This window comes from Microcaecilia unicolor, chromosome 5 (genome assembly GCF_901765095.1).
Source record: "Microcaecilia unicolor chromosome 5, aMicUni1.1, whole genome shotgun sequence".
Taxonomy (NCBI): domain Eukaryota; kingdom Metazoa; phylum Chordata; class Amphibia; order Gymnophiona; family Siphonopidae; genus Microcaecilia; species Microcaecilia unicolor.
Window position 1 is genome coordinate 18,919,313 of NC_044035.1, and position 15,217 is coordinate 18,934,529.

At 45.9% G+C, this 15,217-nt stretch overlaps 1 protein-coding gene across 3 annotated transcripts in view; it reads right to left on the reverse strand.

Annotated features, from left to right (window-relative positions):
* The window catches only part of PLEKHS1 (pleckstrin homology domain containing S1), an 81,151-nt gene extending 67,252 nt beyond the window's left edge, over positions 1 to 13,899 (reverse strand). Inside the window, exons 1-2 of one of the 3 annotated variants that reach the window (XM_030204762.1) lie at positions 13,834 to 13,899; positions 7,590 to 7,756 (exon numbers count right to left, since the gene is read on the reverse strand). The gene's annotated coding sequence lies outside the window, so the exon portion shown is untranslated. The remainder of the gene's footprint in view (positions 1 to 7,589; positions 7,757 to 13,833) is intronic. The other 2 variants (XM_030204764.1, XM_030204761.1) reach the window with 2 other exon arrangements.
* Positions 13,900 to 15,217: the final 1,318 nt, after the last annotated feature.

The following is a 15,217-nucleotide window of genomic DNA, read 5'->3' on the forward strand; positions in this document are numbered from 1 at the left end:
AGATGTGGTATCGCAAGTATCTGCGTGTTGGCGCACATCCTGGAAACCCACCCCGGGGCAACTATTTGATCATTTTTTTAGTAGGGAGCGTATGCCGGCGAAAATGAAAGCCTTCCAGTGGCGTTCCTAGAGTGGCTGACACCCAGGGCGGATCGCCGATGCGCCCCCCCCAAGTGCAGCGTGACCCCCCCACCCCCCGGTGAAAAGCCATCTCCCCCCCCCGGCGAAAGGCCACCTCCCCGGGTGCATTTTTACCTGCTGGGGGGGGGGGGGGTGCCGCGTGCCTGACTGCTTCACTCGTTCCATGCTCCCTCTGCCCCGGAACAGGTTCCTTATATCCTTGTTCTGATATATAATTTGATACCGATCTTATTTAAGAAAGATAGACTAGCCCCTGACGCAGCCCTATTGTTGGGCGAAACACGGCCTGTGTCGGGCATTTGTTTCATACACGGTATCTTCAATAGTTTTTTTGGGATGTTATACTGATCTGCTGGTTTGTTTTCCTCTTAGTGAGTTAGGCACGTAAATTCTCATTATTGCTAATTAGTGTTCATTATTGCTTGTTAAGTGCTGTTATCAATGCTGGTTAGCTTGTCAAGCCAATTGAGTTATGCGCATTGTTATAGAATATGCCTGGTTTTCGCTGCGGATCTCTAGAATCCGGCAGTTAGTGCCTAAATGCCTTAGTGCAGAACTACAAAGGGGCGTGGCCATGGGTGGGTCAGAGGCGTATCTTGCAGTTGCATTATAGAATACTATCATGCATGCAACTGCCAACTTTAGGCGTGACCATTTACACCAGCCTTTGACACGGTGTGAATACTCACGCCAAAACTCGGCATGTACATGCTGACTGACACTACTCTATAAGATAAATTTTGCATGCAATCGCTGTTATAGAATTGGCACTTCCCCCAAATTCTATAATAAGCACTAAAAATTGTGTGCAATTTAATTAACAAGCGAATTAGCGCCGATAATTAGCGTAACAAGCAATTGTTGGCACTAATTAGATTTAATTGGCATTTATTTGCATAAGTTTAGGCGCGGATCTGTGTCTAAATTTTACACGTGAGTTCAAAAAGGGGGCCGGAAATGGGAGGGCCATGGGCAGTTCAAGGGCATTCCTAGAATTTATGTGTAATTATAGAATAAGAGGGATACACACCTAATTTAGGCATGACGATTTGCATCACGTTTCAGCTGGTGCAAATGACTGTGCCTAAAGTTAGATGCAATTCCTAGGCATAAGCACTGTTCTACAAATGGCGCCTAACTTTAAGCCTGGTTTATAAAATAGCATTTTGTTCAGCACTGATTTTTTAGGCGCCATATATAGAATCTAGCCCTTAGTGCCCATGTTTTTGACACCTAATTCTTGATGCCTGTCATGAAATGCCTAGCCACCTGCCTGGGGCTACCCTGTGGCCACTTAGAGGGTCTATCCCCAGCACAGTACAGGCTCACCTGCACCTGCCACTTGTGCTGTACAGTAGCACCCTCCTCCCACCGACTGGGTCACAACCGCTTCTGGGCAAGTTTCCTGCTCTCAAATTATTCCCAGTGATTTCTAGGTTACTGGAGGCCACACTCCCAGTGGTTCCACAGTTCCCAGAAAGCACTCACAGACCCAACACACAAATCACCAGGATTCTTATCAGTCTAGACAAGCTGAGTCAACAAACTAATAGTGTTTATCATCACAGAACTTGAACAGTGAAACAGAAAAGGTGCAATCAACAGAACAATAACAGGTAACTGAAATATGGATCAATTATAACACTATCTAAACATTTGTATACTATCTAAGTAGTACCTGGGAAGATCAGGGCATAAAACTGTTTCACAGAGCCTAAGCAAAGATTTCCTACTCTTTTCTTTCTGGCTAAGACTGGAAACAAAACCAGTAACTCCTGGGTAAATTCAAACTCCAGGCCAATCAGAGCTTAGTGTCACAGCGCCCTTTCTAGAATCTACCCCTAAATGTATGATGTATGATGCAGTCACTGTTTCCTCTAAGCTGGAGTCCTCCAACTGCATTGCTACCAGTAGGAGGCGGTGCTTCAATATTATGTTGTCAATTGCTAGGCCCTGGGAGATTCCATGGAATCCTGCAGAAATTTCCTGTCCCTCACTATTGAAAATGTAATAGTGAAACAGCACCTCCTGCTGGCAGGACCGTAGGTGGAGGACTCCCGCTCAGCTTAGAGGAAACAGTGCTTGAGGTGCTGTTAACTGCCTTAACCTATCTCCTGTGTTAGTTTATTTATTTGTGACATTTATATCCCAAATTATCTCAAACAAGTTTGAGCTCAATGTGGTTTACAATAAACAGTATAGGATACATAACAAAGAAGAATTTATTTATTTATTTATTTATTTATTAGGATTTATTTACCACCTTTATGAAGGAATTCACACAAGGCGGTGTACAGTAAGAATAGATCAAACATGAGCAGGAGGCAATTAGAGCAGTAAAAATATTCAAAAACAATACAAAGTATGGCATGGTATACCACTCGCAATGACAACACAATACGTAATAGAACATTATAGGGTAAAGCAAAGATGTAACATATAGAAGGGTAAGAAAGTAGGAAGAGTTAGAAAGTAAGGTGATTGATTTAAAGAAAGTTGCATATGAGGTCAGAGAGATGGTTAAATATTATCTTTTCGGGTACTCAGGGTCATTTCCTTTCAGGGCCTTGAAGATCTATGCATAAGAAAGTAATTTGTTCTAAGAATCCAATTTTACAATACAGTGTCATAAACATACTGGGATAGCTATGGAAGTTTAACATTTAGAAAATCTATTATGAATGAGAAATTGCACATGAGGCAAAGAGAAAATTAATGGTAAATAGAGTACTACTACTACTACTACTACTACTACTACTATTTAGCATTTCTATAGCGCTACAAGGCGTACGCAGCACTGCACAAACATAGAAGAAAGACAGTCCCTGCTCAAAGAGCTATGTAATAAAAGTGAGCCAAGTATAGGACAATCAAGCCATTGTGACATCACTGATGAGGTTGGCTCTTATTGGTGGCCTGAGGCATTATGACATCACAACATTAGCTCTGGTTACAAGAGACTACTACTACTACTACTACTATTTATCACTTCTATAGCACTACAAGGCGTACGCAGCGCTGCACAAACATAGAAGAAAGACAGTCCCTGCTCAAAGAGCTTACAATCTAATAGACAAAAAATAAATAAAGTAAGCAAATCAAATCAATTAATGTGAACGGGAAGGAAGAGAGGAGGGTAGGTGGAGGCGAGTGGTTACGAGTCAAAAGCAATGTTAAAGAGGTGGGCTTTCAGTCTAGATTTAAAGGTGGCTAAGGATGGGGCAAGACGTAGGGGCTCAGGAAGTTTATTCCAGGCGTAGGGTGCAGCGAGACAGAAGGCGCGAAGTCTGGAGTTGGCAGTAGTGGAGAAGGGAACAGATAAGAAGGATTTATCCATGGAGCGGAGTGCACGGGAAGGGGTGTAGGGAAGGACGAGTGTGGAGAGATACTGGGGAGCAGCAGAGTGAGTACATTTATAGGTTAGTAGAAGAAGTTTGAACAGGATGCGAAAACGGATAGGGAGCCAGTGAAGGGTCTTGAGGAGAGGGGTAGTATGAGTAAAGCGACTCTGGCGGAAGATGAGACGGGCAGCAGAGTTTTGAACCGACTGGAGAGGGGAGAGGTGACTAAGTGGGAGGCCAGCAAGAAGCAGATTGCAGTAGTCTAAACGAGAGGTGACAAGGGTGTGGATGAGGGTTTTGGTAGAGTGCTCGGAAAGAAAGGGGCGGATTTTACGGATGTTGTAAAGAAAAAAACGACAGGTCTTGGCAATCTGCTGGATATCTTATTCACAGTCAAATTGGAGACCTCTCGTAGGGATCCTTTTACTAAGGTGTGTCAAAAATGGGCTGTACTAGTGTAGATGTGTGTAATAATCAATCCAGGTAATAATTAGCTGTTTGAGATATGGTTGCTCTTTGTGGGGCTTTGTTTAAATAGGAACAATTTGAGGATTTTGCGGAATCTACTATATTCCTGTATATTTCTTATTTTGGGTGGTAAGGAGTTCTTGGTAAGTGAAGTCTGCAGAGTGGACGGTTTTGTAGATCACTTTTTTTGCAATTTGGGAGGTGTAGTCTGAGATAGTTTCTTGCCTCATATTTAGTGTTTCTTTGAGGTAAGTTTATTAATGGTACCATATAGTCTGAAGCTGTGCCATTCAGGATTTAAAAGATAAAGGTACATCATTTGAAGGTAATTGTTGCTTTGATGTGAAGCCAATGTAATTTGATTAATAAAGGGGAGGTGCTTTCCAAACGAGAGATTTTGGATATGAGCCTGGCTGCAATGTTTTGAGCCGTTTGCAGTTTTTTTCAACAGGTATTCCCATTCCCTGCCCAAAGTGACATTTTCCATTTAGGACTGGATTCTGTAAAATGACATGAGCAATAGCGCTTAGCTCTAGGATCCAGGCCCCGAGGATTTACACCATCTGAAACCCGATGTAAATCCTCGGGCTTACATTAGGTGCAGATCTGCCATATCTAATATAATAATTCGCACCTCCAACGTTCTGAAGCTGACTCCGTGGCAGCATGGCAGTGAAGCCGTGTAGTGTTCGTAGGGTTCATAATCGCACTCCTGATCACTGCCCCACCCTCGAAGGAACTCTGTATAGTTGCCAGGGAAAGAAACGCGCCATCAGAAGGAGAAGGGACCAACCACAGGCAATCGTAATCGCTGTCAGTGCCCCGCTCTCCGAGGGCAGGGAAGGCTGCATGGTAACGCAACTTCAGAAGGAGAAGGGACCAACCACAGGCAATCGCACTCGCTCTCACTGCCCCGCCCTCGGAGGGAAATTACCTTGCTAGCACTCGTTTCATTTCAATGAGAAACGGGCTTTTTTTTACTAGTTCTATAATACAGAGGGCCAGTGGCGATCCTAGCCTGCATGACACCTGGGGCGGATCGCCGATGCACCCCCCCAGGTGCAGCATGGCCCCCCCCCCCGGCGAAAAGACACCTCCCCCCCCCCGGCGAAAAGACACCTCCCCCCCCGGCAAAATGACACCTCCCCCCCTGGCGAAATGACACACCCCCCCGGGTGCACGCCGCTGGGGGGGGGGTGCCGCGGCGCGCGCCTGTCAGCTGAGTTCGCTAACTTCGCTGCAGCTTCCTCTGCCCCGGCCGGAACAGGAAGTAACCTGTTCCGGGGCAGAGGGAGCTGCAGCAAAGTTAGCGAACTCAGCTGACAGGCGCGCACCGCGGCACCCCCCAGCGGCGTGCACCTGGGGTGGACCGCCCCCACCGCCCCCCCCCCCTTGGTACGCCACTGCAGAGGGCAATTTCGAGGAATGTCCCTGATCTGCCCATCCCCCTCTCGTGGCGTTGCCCCCTTTTTGGCTCTACACAGAAAATGTACGCACGCATCTTCACAGAATCCCGACTAGGAAAATGCACGTATAAATTATAATTGCTGCCGGTTAGCGCCAAACAATTGATTATTAGCGGCCAGTTATTGCAATGAAGGCAGAGCAATATTCCTGGGCCCCAAACTTTTTTTGGTTGTGTTTTAAACAACAAGAACAGCAAAAAAGCCCATAACAAACAAACAAACAAATCCGTGCACGTCTCTATGGGTCACTGCATTTCAAAGTTGCTCATGTGTTGATAAAATTCGACAGACCTAACTTTATTTGGCAGCATAAACCTATTATGTAGTCAGACCTTTTAAACAGGCTTTATCTAAATCAAACATGCAGATATAATCCAGTTTATAATCACATCACAGACAGGTGGCTCTGTGTTACCAAGGGTAGTGTATTAAGCCAAGTCACCTTAAACAAAGACACTGGGGGTGGGGAGTAACCTGCAGGGAGCAGCAGTTACAACCCTCAACGAAAACATCGAGGGTAACTCACATGAGGCAGCAGTTACGAGCCTAAACAAAGATATGGAGGTAACCTGCACAAAGCAGAAGTTTCAACCCTCAACAGAGACATCAGGGTAACCTGCAGTGAAGGGTAATAAGCAGGGACAGACTGACAGTGATCTGAGCCCTCGGGGAATAAGGGTCTTGGGCCTCTAACCAGTGGCGTAGGAAGGGCGGGGCAGAGGGAGCAGGGAGCCAGCGGAGCTGACAGGCGCGTGGCTGCTCTCTGCACCCTCCAGCAGCCAAGAATGCACCTGGGGGGGGGGGGGCTTGATGCGCCGGGGAGCGGGGTGTCATTGCACAAGGGGGGGGCCTTGATGCATTGGGGGGGGGGGGAGGTCATGCTGCACCCGGGGAGGATTGCCACTGCCCCTAACCACCTATCAAAAGTGATTAATTTAGAAGGAAGCTAGGGGAGAGTGGGCCCCCCTTTTGCTGTGGACCCTCGAGCAGTGCCCTATTGTTCCAGTGGTCAGTCCGCCCCTGGTGGTAAGAACACAAAGCACCTTATGGGGTAGACTACATGGGCTGTTTTAGCCTTCATCTGCTTTCATCTACTAGGTTACTGTCCAGCTTATTTTCGAAGGAGAAGGGCGCCCATATCTCGACACAAATCTGGAGATGGGCGCCCTTCACGCAAGGCCGCCCAAATCGGCATAATTGAAAGCCGATTTTTTGACACCCTCGACGGCTTTCCATCGTGGCGACGACCAAAGTTCACGGGGGCGTGTTAGCAGGATAGCGAAGGCGGGACTGGGGCGTAATTAAGAGATGGGTGTCCTCGGCCGATAATGGAAAAAAGAAGGGCGTCGTTGACGAGCACTTGGCCAACTTTACTTGGTCCATTTTTTTCATGACCAAGCCGTGAAAAGATGCCCGAACTGAGCAGATGACCACCGGAGGGAATCGGGGATGACCTCCCCTTACTCCCCCAGTGGTCACTAACCCCCTCCCACCATAAAAAACAGGTTAAAAATACTTTTTTGCCAGCCTCAAATGCCATACTCAGGTCCATCGCAGCAGTATACAGGTCCCTGGAGCAGTTGTAGTGGGTGCAATGTACTTCAGGCAGGCGGACCTGGGGTGGGGTGGGGTTGGGGGGCTCAACACCCAAGGTAAGGGAGCTATGCACCTGGGAGCAATTTGTGAAGTTTACTGCAGTGCCCCCTAGGGTGCCCGATTGGTGTCCTGGCATGTGAGGGGGACCAGTGCAGTACAAATGCTGGCTCCTCCCACGACCAAATGGCTTGGATTTGGCCGTTTTTGAGATGGACGTCCTTGGTTTCCATTATCGGCGAAAACCAAGGTCGGCCATCTCTAAGATCGACCCAAATGTTGAGATTTGGCCGTCCCCGACCGTATTATCGAAACGAAAGATAGGTGCCCATCTTGTTTCGATAATACGGTCGGGGACACCCATTTACGGGGCCGTCCTTAGAGATGGGCGCCCCCGTTCGATTATGCCTCTCCACATTAATCAAATTTCACATTTATATTGTGCCCATTCTTGGCTAAGTCATTTTGCAAAATGTCACAATGAGTAAAACAATAAACGTAGCATTGCTGAAGGCAGTCATTCATTCCCACAATACCTTTAAGAGTAATTTACACAAATATCAAGTAAAATATTACTCACCAAAGTCTCTTCCCTCTGTTCTCACACCCTCTGGCCACTGAATGGAAGAGTAGCCTAATGATTAGAGCAGCAGACTGAGAGACCCAACACACACACTACATTCGAAACCCACTGCTCCTTGTGTTATGCTTGTGATGCTGTGTTCCTTGCCTTGAACTGCGGATAGGCTGGTGATAAATAAATACATACAGTGGGGGAAATAAGTATTTGATCCCTTGCTGATTTTGTAAGTTTGCCCACTGACAAAGACATGAGCAGCCCATAATTGAAGGGTAGGTTATTGGTAACAGTGAGAGATAGCACATCACAAATTAAATCCGGAAAATCACATTGTGGAAAGTATATGAATTTATTTGCATTCTGCAGAGGGAAATAAGTATTTGATCCCCCACCAACCAGTAAGAGATCTGGCCCCTACAGACCAGGTAGATGCTCCAAATCAACTCGTTACCTGCATGACAGACAGCTGTCGGCAATGGTCACCTGTATGAAAGACACCTGTCCACAGACTCAGTGAATCAGTCAGACTCTAACCTCTACAAAATGGCCAAGAGCAAGGAGCTGTCTAAGGATGTCAGGGACAAGATCATACACCTGCACAAGGCTGGAATGGGCTACAAAACCATCAGTAAGACGCTGGGCGAGAAGGAGACAACTGTTGGTGCCATAGTAAGAAAATGGAAGAAGTACAAAATGACTGTCAATCGACAAAGATCTGGGGCTCCACGCAAAATCTCACCTCGTGGGGTATCCTTGATCATGAGGAAGGTTAGAAATCAGCCTACAACTACAAGGGGGGAACTTGTCAATGATCTCAAGGCAGCTGGGACCACTGTCACCACGAAAACCATTGGTAACACATTACGACATAACGGATTGCAATCCTGCAGTGCCCGCAAGGTCCCCCTGCTCCGGAAGGCACATGTGACGGCCCGTCTGAAGTTTGCCAGTGAACACCTGGATGATGCCGAGAGTGATTGGGAGAAGGTGCTGTGGTCAGATGAGACAAAAATTGAGCTCTTTGGCATGAACTCAACTCGCCGTGTTTGGAGGAAGAGAAATGCTGCCTATGACCCAAAGAACACCGTCCCCACTGTCAAGCATGGAGGTGGAAATGTTATGTTTTGGGGGTGTTTCTCTGCTAAGGGCACAGGACTACTTCACCGCATCAATGGGAGAATGGATGGGGCCATGTACCGTACAATTCTGAGTGACAACCTCCTTCCCTCCGCCAGGGCCTTAAAAATGGGTCGTGGCTGGGTCTTCCAGCACGACAATGACCCAAAACATACAGCCAAGGCAACAAAGGAGTGGCTCAGGAAGAAGCACATTAGGGTCATGGAGTGGCCTAGCCAGTCACCAGACCTTAATCCCATTGAAAACTTATGGAGGGAGCTGAAGCTGCGAGTTGCCAAGCGACAGCCCAGAACTCTTAATGATTTAGAGATGATCTGCAAAGAGGAGTGGACCAAAATTCCTCCTGACATGTGTGCAAACCTCATCATCAACTACAGAAGACGTCTGACCGCTGTGCTTGCCAACAAGGGTTTTGCCACCAAGTATTAGGTCTTGTTTGCCAGAGGGATTAAATACTTATTTCCCTCTGCAGAATGCAAATAAATTCATATACTTTCCACAATGTGATTTTCCGGATTTAATTTGTGATGTGCTATCTCTCACTGTTACCAATAACCTACCCTTCAATTATGGGCTGCTCATGTCTTTGTCAGTGGGCAAACTTACAAAATCAGCAAGGGATCAAATACTTATTTCCACCACTGTATAGTAAAGTCACTTAACCTTCTTTTGTCTCAGGTACAAACTTAAGCTGCAGTAAAAGGTGGACTGTGCTAGCGTATGCGTGTGTTTTTGGCATGCACCGAGGCGCCCTTTTACCACAGCGGGTAAAAGGATGTCTTTTTCTCAAAAGCATGCAGTAAGCAGGGGCGTAGCCAGACTTCGACGGGAGGGGGGTCCAGAGCCCGAGGTGAGGGGGCACATTTTAGCCCCAACACCCCCCCCCCCCGGTGCCGCCGACTTTCACACCCCCGCCGCCGCCACCACCACCGCAACCCTCTCGACCCCCCTTCCCGCCACCAACCCTCTCCCGCCGTGTACCTTTGCTGGCGGGGGACCCCCAACCCCCGCCAGCCGAAGTTCTCTCCTCGGCCACACGGCGTTGCTTGCTGAATGATCTGATCAAGTTTCGGTGCATGCACGTGCAGGATGTCAGACGCACGCACAGAAACTTGATCAGATCATTCAGCAAGCAACGCCGCGCGGCTGAGAGAACTTCGGCTGGCGGGAGTTGGGGTCCCCCACCAGCAAAGGTACGTGACGGCGGTGGGGGAGGGTTGGTGGCGGGAAGGGGGTGTCGAGTGGGTCACAGCAGGGGGGTCCAGGGCCAAATCTACGGGGGCCCAGGCCCCCGTGGCCCCATAGTAGCTACGCCCCTGGCAGTAAATGAACCACTTGCTGTGCAGCCATTTCGGAGGGGAGCATTTACCACCACCCATTGAGGTGGTGGTAAGCTGTCCCGCGCTAACCCAGCGGTAACAGGGCTGGAAATGGCGCACACTGGGGGTGGGAACTACCGCCAGGCTCCTGCGGGTTGCCACACACCAACTCTTTAGTAAAAGGGACCCCTTAGATCCCAACCCTGCAAGGATGGGAAATATCTAATGTATCTGAATGTCACTCAGCTCGAACTACGGAGGACAGTGTGAGCTCAATGCAAGAGTCCGTTTTACCAAACTGCAGTAAAAAAATGGCCTTATGAAATTTCGATTTGCACAGTACGGCGTTGATTAAAGGGTGTTACCCGATTGCTTCTCTATATTGTGCTAATGAAGTTTGCATCTAAGGCTTTTGCGACTGTGACAGATCATTTTTCATATAGACTTTTACAGACTATAATTAAGCTTATGATAGAAATCACATTTACATATTTGCACTCTTGCACTCATTTTGGACAATGGCCTGATGAAAAGACATGCAAGATAGTTGTGAGTTTTTGCACCGTGACATGGGCAAAGAGAAATATCGGAGGACTCCTCCCTTTTCACTATTAATTTGGTTACTGCTATTGGTGATTTTCATTCCCTGGTTAATAGTATTATTGTGTTTAACCATTACCAGGAGGTTTAGGGATTTTGTTACAAATTTTGAATCATGCTAAAACATCGTTTATCTTGGTGTTTTATAAGCTCATTAACTCCTTCTTAATCATGGATCAAGGCGGTTTACAACAAAGAGAGACCAGATGTAACTGGGAAGTATAATCTTACAGATTAATAATGGAAAACACCCATTATTAAAGTAATAAATAAGTATGTCTTCAACTCTGTACGAAAAGTGAAATGATTAGAATTTAGTCTCCGAGGCAGAGGAAGGGAGTTCCAATCAGGGGCAGCCATATAAGGGAACAATCTCTCTAAAGCTCTTTTAAATCATACCTCTGTCAACATAGAAAAATACAAAGTTAAATTAGATTATGATCTGGTAGAACCTGGAAAATGTAGTAAAGATAATGTGTATTCCAGCTTTTGTTTTCCAGCTCATTGGGAGTTGGTTTATTCTAATGTAGTTCTAATATAGTTGGTTTATTCTAAACCAGCTCTTAAACTTCCCTCTCCCCTGTAATATTTCACAGAAAATGAAAAATTTATTTTTCTTTGTATTTAACTGGACATAGGAATGGGACTTGATATACCACCTTTCTGTGTTTTTTTGCAACTACATTCAAAGAGGTTTACATAGTATGTACCTGTACCTGGGGCAATGAAGGGTTAAGCGATTTGCCCAGATTCACAAGGAGCTGCAGTGGGAATTAAAACCACGTTCCCCAGGATCAAAGACTGCTGCACCAACCACTAGGCTACTCCTCCACTAGCAACATTTCATGTAGAATCTCAAATAGTAGCAACAGAACCTCAAATAGTAGCAACATTCCAGAATCTCAAATAGTAGCAACAGCAACATTCCATGTAGAATCTCAAATAGGGAAAGGGAAATGGGACTTGATATACTGCCTTTCTGTGGTTTTTGCAACTACATCAAAGCGGTTTACATATATTCAGATACTTATTTTTGTACCTGGGGCAATGGAGAGTTAAGTGACATGCCCAGACCCACAGGGAGCTGCGGTGGGAATTGAACGCAGTTCCCTAGAATCAGAGCCCGCTGCTCTAACCACTAAGCTACTCCTCCACTAGCAACATTCAATGTAGAAGCCTCAGACTCACAGAAACAGAAGCCTGCGCGGCCGCGTTGCTGATCTGCAAGGGCAGGCTTCTACATGGAATGTTCCTAGTGGAATAGCAACATTAACATTCCATGTAGAATCTCAAATAGTAGCAACATTCCAGAATCTCAAATAGTAGCAACTTCAACATTCCATGTAGAACCTCAAATAGGGAAAGGGAAATGGGACTTGATATACTGCCTTTCTGTGGTTTTTGCAACTACATTCAAAGCGGTTTACATATATTCAGGTACTTATTTTGTACCAGGGGCAATGGAGGGTTAAGTGACTTGCCCAGAGTCACAAGGAGCAGCAGTGGGAATTAAAACCACATTCCCCAGGATCAAAGACTGCTGCACCAACCACTAGGCTACTCCTGAAGTGATTAGCTTCTTATGTTAAAGGACATTCCCTTTCAAAAGCCAATATTTTATTGAGGACAGTGGTCTCTTAGCCAGGGGTTGTCAACCCAGTCCTCGGGACACACCAAGCCAGTCAGGTTTTTAGGATACCCACAACGAATATGCATGAGATAGATTTGCATACAATGGAGGCAGCGCATGCAAATTTATCTTAAGTACAATGATACCTCGGTTTTGGTCGACAATCCGTCCAAAAACAAATCGGCGAAATCCGAAACCGACAAAAACCAAGGCAATTATTTCCATATGCATCAACACTGGAAAGCGATGGAATTGTTTGGCTAGACGCGCGGGGTGATGCTCACGCAACGAGAAACAACACCACCCTGAGCCGGAGAACGCGTGGGTCGCCCTTTGTTTTCGCAAAATTAGCAGCGAGGTCACGTGTGGGCACGCCGACGAAATCCGAGACAAATGTTTCGCGGAAAAAAATTGACAAGAACCGAAGTCAACGAAAACCGAGGTATTACTGTATATTCTTTGTGGCTGTCTTGAAAACCAGATTGGCTTGGTGTGTCCCAAGGACTGGGTTGAGAAGCCCTGCTCTACGCTGTGTCCGTGTGCATGCCCACGCCTACCCACCGAACGCACAAAATTTTTGCTGACTTTCTTCATTGTGAATATAGGCTACACCACACACATCGAGCTGAGTCCAGAGATGCCAAGTTACACAGTTCCAGGCTGGAGGTTTTGAGCCAGTTCTGGTTTTGAATTTACATTCCAAAGCTGTGTGGGACAAAGCAACCTATGCATCCAGCTTCTCCTGTATAAGCACACAACTATGGAACGTATTGCCAAAAGCTGTGAAAACAACCTACGACCACCTAAACTTCAGGAAATGACTAAAAACCACCCTGTTCAAAAAGGCATATCCCACCGACCCAACATAAATACCCACACTCTGCAACACAGCAATACCAAAGCTCGTAATGGACACTATATAACCTTTCCTCTCCTCGATCCCCATCATTCCTGAAACACATGTACCTTTAATCGACCACAACATCACCTTGTATATGTTTCTCTACCGGACTTGGCGAATGTCTTTACGGTACTATGTAAGCCACATTGAGCCTGCAAATAGGTGGGGAAAATGTGGGATACAAATGTAACAGATAAATACATTTGTGGTGCCTGATCCTGTTCATTGACATCAGTGCTGCGAGCTCCATATTGCACCAGGACGAGATGGTTAGAAATCCAGGAGTGGCCCCAAACTTTCCAGCCTGGAACTGTGCAACTTGGCATCTCCGAGAGTCTGAAAACGCACACAGCGCGTTTTCTCATGCACACACGCGCCAGGAAAAAATGAGAATCAAAGAACATTGATTAAGGGTGACCATGTCAAGCGGTCACAGGCTGAGTCAGGCCCATTTTGTCCCACTGCACGCGAAAAGTCACAACTCTATTCACCTCCCACCCACCCCTCTCTCCGCAGACATAACAGCTAGGTCGGTCATATTACTTTGATCATATTACAGCTTTGTCAGAACAGAGGAGGGGGGCTCTGCGAATGCCAAATCCAGTGATAGATATGGCAGATTGCAAAGTGTTCGGTTCAATCCTGCACCCCACTTACAGGCCAAATCAGCTTCGTCGCTCCAAGGCTGCTCTCTCTGTTCTTTTCACGACAGGCTGCTCAAGGACACTGTGTCTCACTTCCTCTCTGTGCAGGTTTAAATAAAAGCTCAGGTATGAGGAAACCCGCCAGCTGTAAACTTTGCCGTAGGTGCATTGCTTTCAGGGAATTTTGTTTCAGCAGGTACATAAAATAATGGTTCACAGAAGAGGGGAAGCCCCTAGAACGACTTTTGGGATAATATGGTGCAATAGGTCTGAAACAGTTTTTTCCAGTGACACAACAGGTAGCCAATTAAACCCCTTCGAAATGAGTTCAGATTTCTGTCCTTTGAGTTGTGGCCAGGATTCTTTCAAACTTCCCCTTTTTTTCCATCTTTTTCGACATCTGAAAACGCAGGAAATCCCCTTTTCCCTGTATGGTGTAGGCATTAGATTAGGGGCTTAATGCCAAAATCTGAGATGCAATTTTTTTTATTAATAAGCCCAGCTCCTTATTTATTTATTTTCCGCATTTATATCCCACATTTTCCCACCTCTTTGCAGGCTCAGTGTGGCTTACAAATATCGTAGTGCCGACCGCCGTTTCCGGAATAAGAAATACAGAGTAATATTCCAGTTAGAGTATAGCAAATATACAGTACATTAGAAGAAAGTCGGTAATCAATACATTTCAGGTGTTTAAATCAAGTGTAGTAAAAAGCATTCAATAAAGACAATGTGATAAAGTATCCGAAATCAGAGTAATTCAATGTTAACTAATTCTGGTACAGTTCTGATGTCATGTGTTTTTAAAGAAGGGTCCTTTTGATAAGTCTCTCTGAACAGATTAGTCTTTAATAGTTTCCGAAAGGCTGCCAAATCATGTGTTGTTTTAATGGGATTCGGCAGTGTATTTCTTAGATATTTTTCATCAGCAAACATTAGGCTAATGAATTTGTTGTTGGATTCATCAGATACACATGCTATGATCCACAAGGCTAATTCACTTGAGCCAGGCAATACATAGGATGAGCATGTAATCGTCATCAATCCATAATTTTACTACTACTACTATTTAGCATTTCTATAGCGCTACAAGGCGTACGCAGCGCTGCACAAACATAGAAGAAAGACAGTCCCTGCTCAAAGAGCTATGTAATAAAAGTGAGCCAAGTATAGGACAATCAAGCCATTGTGACATCACTGATGAGGTTGGCTCTTATTGGTGGCCTGAGGCATTATGACATCACAACATTAGCTCTGGTTACAAGAGACTACTAACCTACTATTTATCACTTCTATAGCACTACAAGGCGTACGCAGCGCTGCACAAACATAGAAGAAAGACAGTCCCTGCTCAAAGAGCTTACAATCTAATAGACAAAAAATAAATAAAGTAAGCA